The sequence below is a fragment of the Furipterus horrens genome, unplaced genomic scaffold (genome assembly GCF_987537825.1).
Source record: "Furipterus horrens unplaced genomic scaffold, mFurHor1.1.pri manual_scaffold_3, whole genome shotgun sequence".
Lineage (NCBI taxonomy): Eukaryota > Metazoa > Chordata > Mammalia > Chiroptera > Furipteridae > Furipterus > Furipterus horrens.
The window spans coordinates 29,705,387-29,714,561 of record NW_028327173.1 but is presented as its reverse complement, the minus strand read 5'-3'; positions in this window follow the sequence as shown (position 1 = coordinate 29,714,561).

Here is a 9,175-nt window from a genome sequence, read left to right as displayed (position 1 = left end):
ATGTGTAATTACAATAAGACTAACTCACACATAAGTGCTACGAACAGAGTTTTGCATACTTTACGCATCAATTCTCAACAACTGTAAGACGGGGATTTTATTCACCATTTTCAGGTGAGGAAACAGGTTGGGGAAAGTTGAGCTTATCTTGTCCCTGGGTACCCAGCTACGTTAGCAGAGATCAGCCACAGATAGGCTAGCAGCAGACCCCAGCGGTCCTTCCACTCACCCTCGTCCTTCTATTAATTCTTGCCAGCTCCTCCAGCGGGGAAGGGGGTGGGTGGGAACCTCTATATTTGTGTTCAGTGGACGAAACTGACATTGGCAATAGCCACCGAGGCCCGAGAAGGCAGGTGAAGGCTTCGCCGAGGAGGAAAAACTTGAAGAATGGAGAGACTGGAAGGAAGGAAGGAAGGAAGGAAGGAAGGCGGGAGGGAGGGAGGTCGTTTAGCTGGTAAGCAAAGTCACTCAACAAATCTTTATTTAAAAAGCCTTTGAAGTACATCTAGTAATTTGTATTCAGCCTAAGGGGATATAGATGGGGCGAGGAAGGGGGAGGGGATGAGTAACAGATGAGGTTGGAAAGACAAGTTGGGAGCAGTTGACTTTTGAAGGAGTTCATGCTTTATACTAAGGGCAATATGAGACCATGATGGGGTTTCCAGTGGGTGCTGATGACTGGATTTGCATTTTAGAAAAGTCTGCCTGTAATATGTAGGATAAATTGAAGGAGGAAAGAGTAGAGGCAGGGGAAATTTGGAAGGAGGAAACAGGAAGCCAAAATAAAGTTAACTGATTCTAGGTCTGTGCCTAGGGCTATGAACTGCCCTAGCTTTGATGCTGATGGAAGATTTCACTGTGAAAGGTGGGGGGCAGGGGGGGCGGGGCCCGGGGAGTGTTAAGACACTTGGGCCTGTGTTCAAAACCCATCTTTGCCTATCTAGCCATAAGATCTTGACTTCTGAAACTCACTTTTTAAAAAATGAGAACAGTAATTCTTCCAGTGATGGACAAACTGAGATAATATATGAATAGGGCTGGGACCAGAGGCTACAACTTGGTGAATGTGACTTTTCTTCCTGCTTCCAATCCAGGGCTTCTCACCCGTGGGAGTTCCCTCAGGTGGAGAAGTGAGGCAAATCTCACCCACAATGGCTCCAGAACATGCTTCACAAACACCATCTAGGACAGACAGATTGAAATAGGCCTGGGGAGATTAGGAACATTTTGGTGTACCAGACCAAAAGGGATATCCAAGATGTGGATAGCAATCCAGGATAATTTAGAGCCAAGTGGGGAATGAATCTTTGGGAGCTAGTTACAGCTGGTTCTTCCCTCCTTTGAGGGTCAAGAGTATGATGTATAGGGGCCAGAACCCGTCACGAACCTGGGATAGGTCCTCAGATTCAGGAGGAAGCATTCCAAAGCTCAGGGGAGAAGGAGAGGCAGCTTCTTTTGGTCTTCTGGAGCCACTAGTGTAAGGTACAAAGAAACTGGTGACTTCAAACCAGTAGGAAATAATTAGCAGCAAAGGACAAATGTAATTTAAATTAGGGGGTCTCCAACTCAGAATCCACAGTATTAGCATACTTACAAGTCAGGAAAGGACATTCTTCAGCACAAAAGCCTGCCTGAGATCAAAGGGGAAAGATATTCATGACCAAACACAGGGAAGTGGGAAAATGTAGCTAGATAGCCCAGCAAACAAATTAGGGAAACTTCAAGGAAGAGCTGGAGACAGATCTATAACCAGATTGCTTAATTACCACTCTCAGTTAATTTAGCTAATCGTGTTAGATTGTAACTTCAGAGTATCCGGCGTGGAAAAACGGAGGAGAAAGGGGAGGGGGAAAGGGGGGACTACTTGCGTTAGTATAAAACCAGTTGGCTTGTCTGCTTCCAGACACACACTCATGTCCCTGATATGGCTGTGTGTCCAGCTCTGCAGACCTGTGAATAAACAATGCCTCGCCTACTGCTTAAGTCCTATGTCCCGGTGTTTTATTGTGAGCATTTCTCACATTAGCAAGCTGTATCCATGACAGATTAACTTTTCAGTTTGAAGTTTTTCAGCTGTTCAAAACAGTGTGAGTTTGGTCTGCAAAACCAAGTAACTGGCTGCAGTTAAGCATCCTCTGGGCAGTTTCCCTCTTCCACTTAGCACCAAGGTGAAATGCAGGCAATCTTTGCTGTCCACTGGTTGGAGGGAGAGAGGTTAGATGGAGGAGGGGCAGGTTTATTCCAGTTCACCCTAAGTGTGGGAGTAGCCTTTGGGGCCCTGGCCTTACGGAGAAGTTTCTGAATAGCCTCTGTACCATAAGCTCAGGAGCAGTTCACAAAGCAATGCTCAGGTTCACCAGGGAGAAAAATGCCCTCAAGGTGAAAGCCAACTACTGAACTTAATCTTTGTAGCTTCCTGCTTTCACTTATTTTTGGGCCTAAGTATTATGTCTTTGCCAGCTCAAGGATGCATTTATTTTTAAAATTATATATTTTGTCTGGTATTTTATTTTTAAAAAATTTTAATGACTTTTTAAAAATTTTATTTATTTATTTTTAGAGAGAGGGAAAGGGAGGGAGAAAGAGAGGGAGAGAAACATCAGTGTGTGGTTGCCTCTTGTGCACCCCCAGCTGGGGACCTGTCTTGCAGCCCAGACATGCGCTGATTGGGAATCAAACCGGCAACCCTTTTGTTTGTAGGCCAACACTCAATTCACTGAGCCACACCAGCCAGGCCTGTCTCATATTTTTAGTTGTTTTCAGTAAGACGGTTAGCCTGAGTTCCTAGGCCACCATGTTGCCAGAAAACCCAATGGGCAGTTTCAGTCCTTATGTGACTTGATTTTTCTGCCTCATTTGGCCCTGTTGACCACTCCCTCCCCCTGTTTTGCTTTTTTTCCTACTGCTCTGATCACTCCCTTTAGTCTCCTTCTCAGGCTTGCCCCTCTTCCTCTCCCTGTTCCTTAAAGGTTGGTTCTCCAGGCCTTATCCTCTGCTTCTCCTCTTATTCCTCAATATCTCACCACTCCTTTGGCTTTAAGCTGTGATGCCCAGGTCTCTCTTGCTCAGACTGTTCTGAGTTCCAGACTCTCAAATTCAGCTGCCACCAGGTTCCTTGTCCTCCGAAGGTGCCACAGGCACCTCAAGTTGAAATGTATAAAAGCGAACTCATGACCCCACACCTTACTCCCATCACATGCTAAAAATACGACATCCCTACGTTCCTTACCAGTCACCCAAGCAAGAGCCTTGGAAACTCCCTCCCATCAAGCCCTCACAACCAGTTCATCCCCAAGCCTTGTGTATGGTGTCTCATGTCTCTTCTGTCCTTACACACTGGTTCTGCTCTAGATCAAGATGAGCACTAGTTGCCTGAACAGTTCTAATTGCAGCAGCTCTAACTGGTGTCCTCTGCCTTGCCCCTTCTAGTGCAAATTAGGCACAGCAGCCAGTAATCTGTCTGAAACACATCCCTAGCCAATCCCATTTAAAACTCTTCAGTGGCTCCCCTCAAGACAAAGTCCAAGTTCCTTGGTATAATATTCGAGGACCTTCGTAATCTCTTTAGCCTTTTGTCTTGATGAGACCCCTGCTGCAATTCTATATGAAATTGCAGGCTATCCTGGGACACCCCAAGCTGTTCCATACTTCCCTGCCTTTGCTCATGCCACTGCCTCTACTGAGAAGGCTCTGTGTCAGGCTGGGGCCAATCAGGAGAAACCACACAGGAAGCACACAAGGACAGTTTAATATAAGAATTTGGAACTATATCAGGGGATTGAAGTAAAGAGGGATTGGCTGGAAGAAATGACGAGAACTCTAAAGACTGTAGGAGTAGCAGAGTCCTAGGGCTGAAATGGAGAGCCCAGGAACAGGCCCTCACCTACTACCCCTGCCCAAGCCTGAGACCCAGGCCTGGGTAGACAAGGCAAGGTCAGTGAAAAGGGTGAATTTAGAGCAGAAAGGCGATGAAGGACAACCAGTACAGGCCCAATGCCCCTCATCCACCTTGTGCAACTACTTCATTTTTTAAGGCTTGGTTCAAGCGCTGCCTACTCCTCAAAGACTTTTGTGGCTCTTCTTCCCCTTACATTCAAGTAGAATTGATTCCTCTTTCTTCGTGTGTAGAATCCTCCCCTACCCTGACATACATAACTATATCCCAGTGGATTGAGCGTCGGCCTGCGAGCTAAGTGTCGCTGGTTCGATCTTCCAGTCAGGGTACATCAGAGAAGGAAAACTCTGACTCCAAAAAACCTCCGCTGCCTTGCGGCATACCTCTTCAGGGAAAGGCTAAGGGAGTAAACCCCGACAGAAAATCCGGAGCCGGAGTCCCTAAGGCGGTTTGACGTTGTAGTCAACACCGGCAACTCCTGCGGCGCACCTGAACCCAAGCTGTATCGACTCCGTCTTTCCCTTGGACCCTTCAGCTGCGAAGAGAGGGGGGGTCTGCTGCATGGGCAACAGCAGACCCTCCATATTACCCTGCCCAGGCTCTGTAGCTTCAGTGTCATCACAAGATGTCGATTCAACACGGGAGGAGACAGATACCATGTCACTCCCGAGTCGGACTGCACAGCCATTCTCGGCGGTGCAGATAGACTCTTAAGAAGCTACACCATCGTCTCTCGAGACGGACGGCTGCCGACGACGATAATAGCTAATTGCATTTTTTTTGTTTGTTTACTGTTTACCTCCACTGAGGGTTTCCAGACAAAATACAGGACACCCACTTAAACTTGAGTACCACCTCATTATTGCATGAGGCACATTTACTAAAAAATGTATGTATTGTTTATCTAAAATTCAAGTTTAACTGGATGTCTTGTATTTTTATTTGCTAAACCTGGCATCCTTCCCCGACCTCCACTTCCAACTATGGTCTCCTTAATGGCAGAACGTTTTTCTGGCTGAGCTCTGAATTCCCATAACTAACCCAATGCATTACAGTTAGTGCTCAACTGATGTTAAGAGAATGGTGACTTCTCTGGCTGCAGGGTTGAGAGTGACTGGGGGGAGCTGAAACTGGAGACAAAGAGACCAGTTAGGAGGATAAGCAATAAACCATTCCCCCAAACGTAAAGGCTGCAACAGAATAGGGGATGGACCTGAAAGATCTAAAGCTCTGGAGACCAATGGAAAAGGGAAGTGACCGATGTCAAAGAGTCTAGGATGTTGCCCAAGTGTCAGACTTGTGTCACCGGATGGAGGTTGGTGCCATTCACCCAGGGGAGCACTGGAGAAGGTTTAGAAGCTGGAGAGCAGGGCAGATCATTGATGTGAGGCTCAGAGCAGTGTAGGTAAGCGTGGAGAGTGGATCTGAAGGAGCGAACAGAAGGTTTCCAGGATAGATATGTTAAGTTTGAGCTTTCAGAGGATATTCAGACAGAAGTATTGGAAATACGGACTTGGAGCTCAGGAGAAAGGTTCAGGCTGGAGATACAATGTGACCATCATCAGGATGGAAGTGGCCATTGAAACCATAGAAGTACACAATGTTGTTCAGGGAGAGAGTAGAATAGGAAGAGAAGTCCTATATCAAAGCCCCGAGGAACAGTTCAGAGGCAGAGAGAGGAAAAGAAGCCCAGGAGTAGTCTGAGAATGAGTAGCTGGAGCAGTGGGAGAAAAAGCAAGATAGTATGGGATCAAGATAGTAATTGGAAGACAGGTTTTCAAGAAGGGATGACAAACTGAGTGCTTCTGAGAGTTTAAAGGACAAGGCTGAGAAGTGGCCTTTGGGTTTAGTAATGATGATGCCGCCGGTGACCTCAGCAAGAGCTTTCTTAGTGAAGGTGGAGAGCTGGAAGCATATATATGTGTGTACACACATATATACATGTATATATATATATATACAGAGAAGGAAAACTCTGACTCCAAAAAACCTCCGCTGCCTTGCGGCATACCTCTTCAGGGGAAAGGCTAAGGGAGTAAACCCCGACAGAAAATCCGGAGCCGGAGTCCCTAAGGCGGTTTGACGTTGTAGTCAACACCGGCAACTCCTGCGGCGCACCTGAAGCCAAGCTGTATCGACTCCGTCTTTCCCTTGGACCCTTCAGCTGCGAAGAGAGGGGGGGTCTGCTGCATGGGCAACAGCAGACCCTCCATATTACCCTGCCCAGGCTCTGTAGCTTCAGCGTCATCGCAAGATGTCGATTCAACACGGGAGGAGACAGATACCATGTCACTCCCGAGTTGGACTGCACAGCCATTCTCGGCGGTGCAGATAGACTCTTAAGAAGCTACACCATCGTCTCTCGAGACGGACGGCTGCCGACGACGACGACGACGACGACGACGACGACGATATATATATATATATGGATTTGTTATCACAGACCTATTTGATTAAATTTAAATGCAGAGGGAAAGGAGATATTCCATTTTTAGAAAAAGGTTGAAGAATGAGGAGGCTTGTAAATAATTTAGACCAAGAGCCCTGATATGGAGTCCTGAGGACAGACAGAGGAATTAATCTAGTTACAGGAGGACATTAATAATAACATCTAGAACAGGGCATAATACCTCGAGGGTCATGGACTCCTAAGGAATCTGAATGACCTCAGTGTCTGTTAATCCCCTAAAATTGTTTACCAGATTTACACATCAGTGGTTTTCAAGCCCTTTTTTTAATTTTTATTTTTTTGGTGAGGGGTGTGGGAGGATCCTTGACTTTCATCATATTCTCTAAGGACTCTTCATCTCAAAACAAGTTAAGAAGGACTCCTATGAGCCCTGGCTGGTGTGGCTCAGTGGATTGAGTGCTGGCCTGCAAACCAAAGGGTCGCCAGTTCGATTCCCAGTCAAGGCACATGCCTGGGTTGCAGGCTAGTTGGGGGCATGCAAGAGGCAACCACACATTGATGTTTCCCTCCCTCTCTCTTAAAAAACAAACAAACAAAAAAAACACTCCTGTGAACAAGAAAGATGATCTCATACAGCACAATTCTCCTAGATCTCTTCTCTGATCTCTCAGCTTTCTGCCCATCTTGCCCTTTTCAAGATGAGACCTCAGTTAGCCAGTACACATACGCCCTGTCACAGGGGTCTCCAGTCAAGGGAAATTTGGAAATCCCTGGACAAGAGGAGGAAAGCAATTGGCAAGGGTAGGGGGAGCACATGGAACCCTGCACCTTGATTCTTGGATGAAACAAATCCAGAGGAAAGTTTTGGGTGCTCCCTGAAGCAAAAAATAAAAATGGTAATTTCAAAGTCACCTGTAGTTTTCTGTCTTAAAAGAGGTGATGATTTGATACCTCTTTGGAGGAGACCATACCATAGTTCTAGGAAGACCACTCAAATGGGCAACGTCAGTTTGTAAATGTGAAACAAAGACTGTAGTTGAAAATGCAGATACTAAAGCCACCTGTGGCCCCCAGGGGTGAAAGAAAGTGCTTTGCCTGGTGAGGTCTTGTGCCAGGTGACATTTGCTAAGTTGTACGGAGAAAAGTGCAGCTCTTGTTTCCTTTGGGGAAAATAGCTTTATTATTATTATTATTATTTTAAAGAGAGATTTGGGTTGCTGTGAGCTGCAAACTGAGACTAGTTCTTGTGGAAATGTTCCTCTTGGAGAAGTTGCCATTTCTTCTGGGACTTTGTGAGATGTTGGGCACAATCTCCCTGGGGTCCAGAATGCAGCCTTGAGTTCGGGGGCCCCTGCTCCCTCAAAGACTGGCAATTTGGGGGTGTTGAGAGCCAGAATGTTTGGCTGGAGTTCTGCCCTCCCTCTCTTGCTGTGAGCATTGTCAGCGATGGCTTCCATCTGTCTTCTTAAGAGGCTCTGAGGACTTCCGGCCAAGGCCAAGATGGAGGCGTAGACAGACACGCTGCGTCTCCCTCCACAACTAAGAAGGAATACAACTACCTCAAAACTAGAAACAACCAGAAGTTCCAGAAAATCAAACTACAAGCAAACAAAGATATAAAGAAGAAATACTCATCCAGACAGGTAGGAGGGGCGGAGAGGAAGCAGTGTGGTGGTAGCAGTGGCAGCGGCAGGTGGGTAGAAAGCGCAGTCACATGTTTTAAGAAGTCAGGAGGGACACCTGGGGAGTGTTCCCAGATTCTCACCGGACCTCGCAGTTCATGGTCCCAGCGCCGGGAAAATCAAACCTCATTGCTTCTGACTGTGCAGACCAGTGAGGGTTGGGGTGGAGAAAAACTGCCGGTCTCAGCAGAGTCCGCTTGTTTAAAGGGCCCCCATGGTCCTAGAACGTCTGTGGACCCACCCACTCTGGGAACGACAGCCAGGGCGGCAGCTAGAGGGGCACCAGTCTGGTGCAGAAGTGGGAGAAGTACCTGGAAAAGGGGCAAGTGCTGGGCAGGCGGCATTGTTCCCTCTTGGACCCCTCCCCCACATACAGCACCACGACGTGGTGAAACAGGTTGCCCATTACTGACGAATCCCTAAGGCTCCGCCCCTTACAACGTAACAGGAGCGACAGTGCTACCACTCCAGGTGACGCGGAGGCAAACAAACACAGGAGCCTGTCAGAATGAGGAGACAGAGAAGTATGGCCCAAAAGGGGGAACGGATCAAGGTTCCAGTGGGAGAACTAAGCAACGAGGAGATAGCCAACCTCACAGATGAGGAGATAGACAACCTAACAGATGCAGAATTTAAAACACTGGTCATAAAGATGCTCACAGGCTTGACAGATATGCTTGAGTATGGCAAACACATAAGGGAAGAATTGAAGGCTATCCTAAGTGAAACGAAGGAAAATCCACACAAAACCAATGATGAAAGGAAGGAAACCGGGGTTCAAATCAATGATTTGGAACATAAGGAAGGAAAAAACAGTCAACCAGTGAAGAATGAGGAAGCAAGAATTGAAAAAAATGAGGAAAACTTCCCAAATTTTGTGAAGGAGGTGGACATACAAGTCTGGAAAGCACAGAGGGTCCTGGGTGAGCTAGACCCAGAGAGGCCCACACCAGGACACATCATGATTGAGATGCCAAAGGTGAAAGATAAGGAAAGAGTCCTGGGGGCAGCAAGAGAGAGGCGGAGAGTTGCCTACAGGGGGGTGCCTGTAGGACTATCAGCTGATTTCTCAGAGGACACTTTGCAGGCAGGAAGGGACTGGCAAGCAGTGTTCAATGTGATGAAAGGCAATCTGCAACCAAGATCACTCTGTCCAGCAAAGCTATCATTTGGAATGGAAGGGCAGAT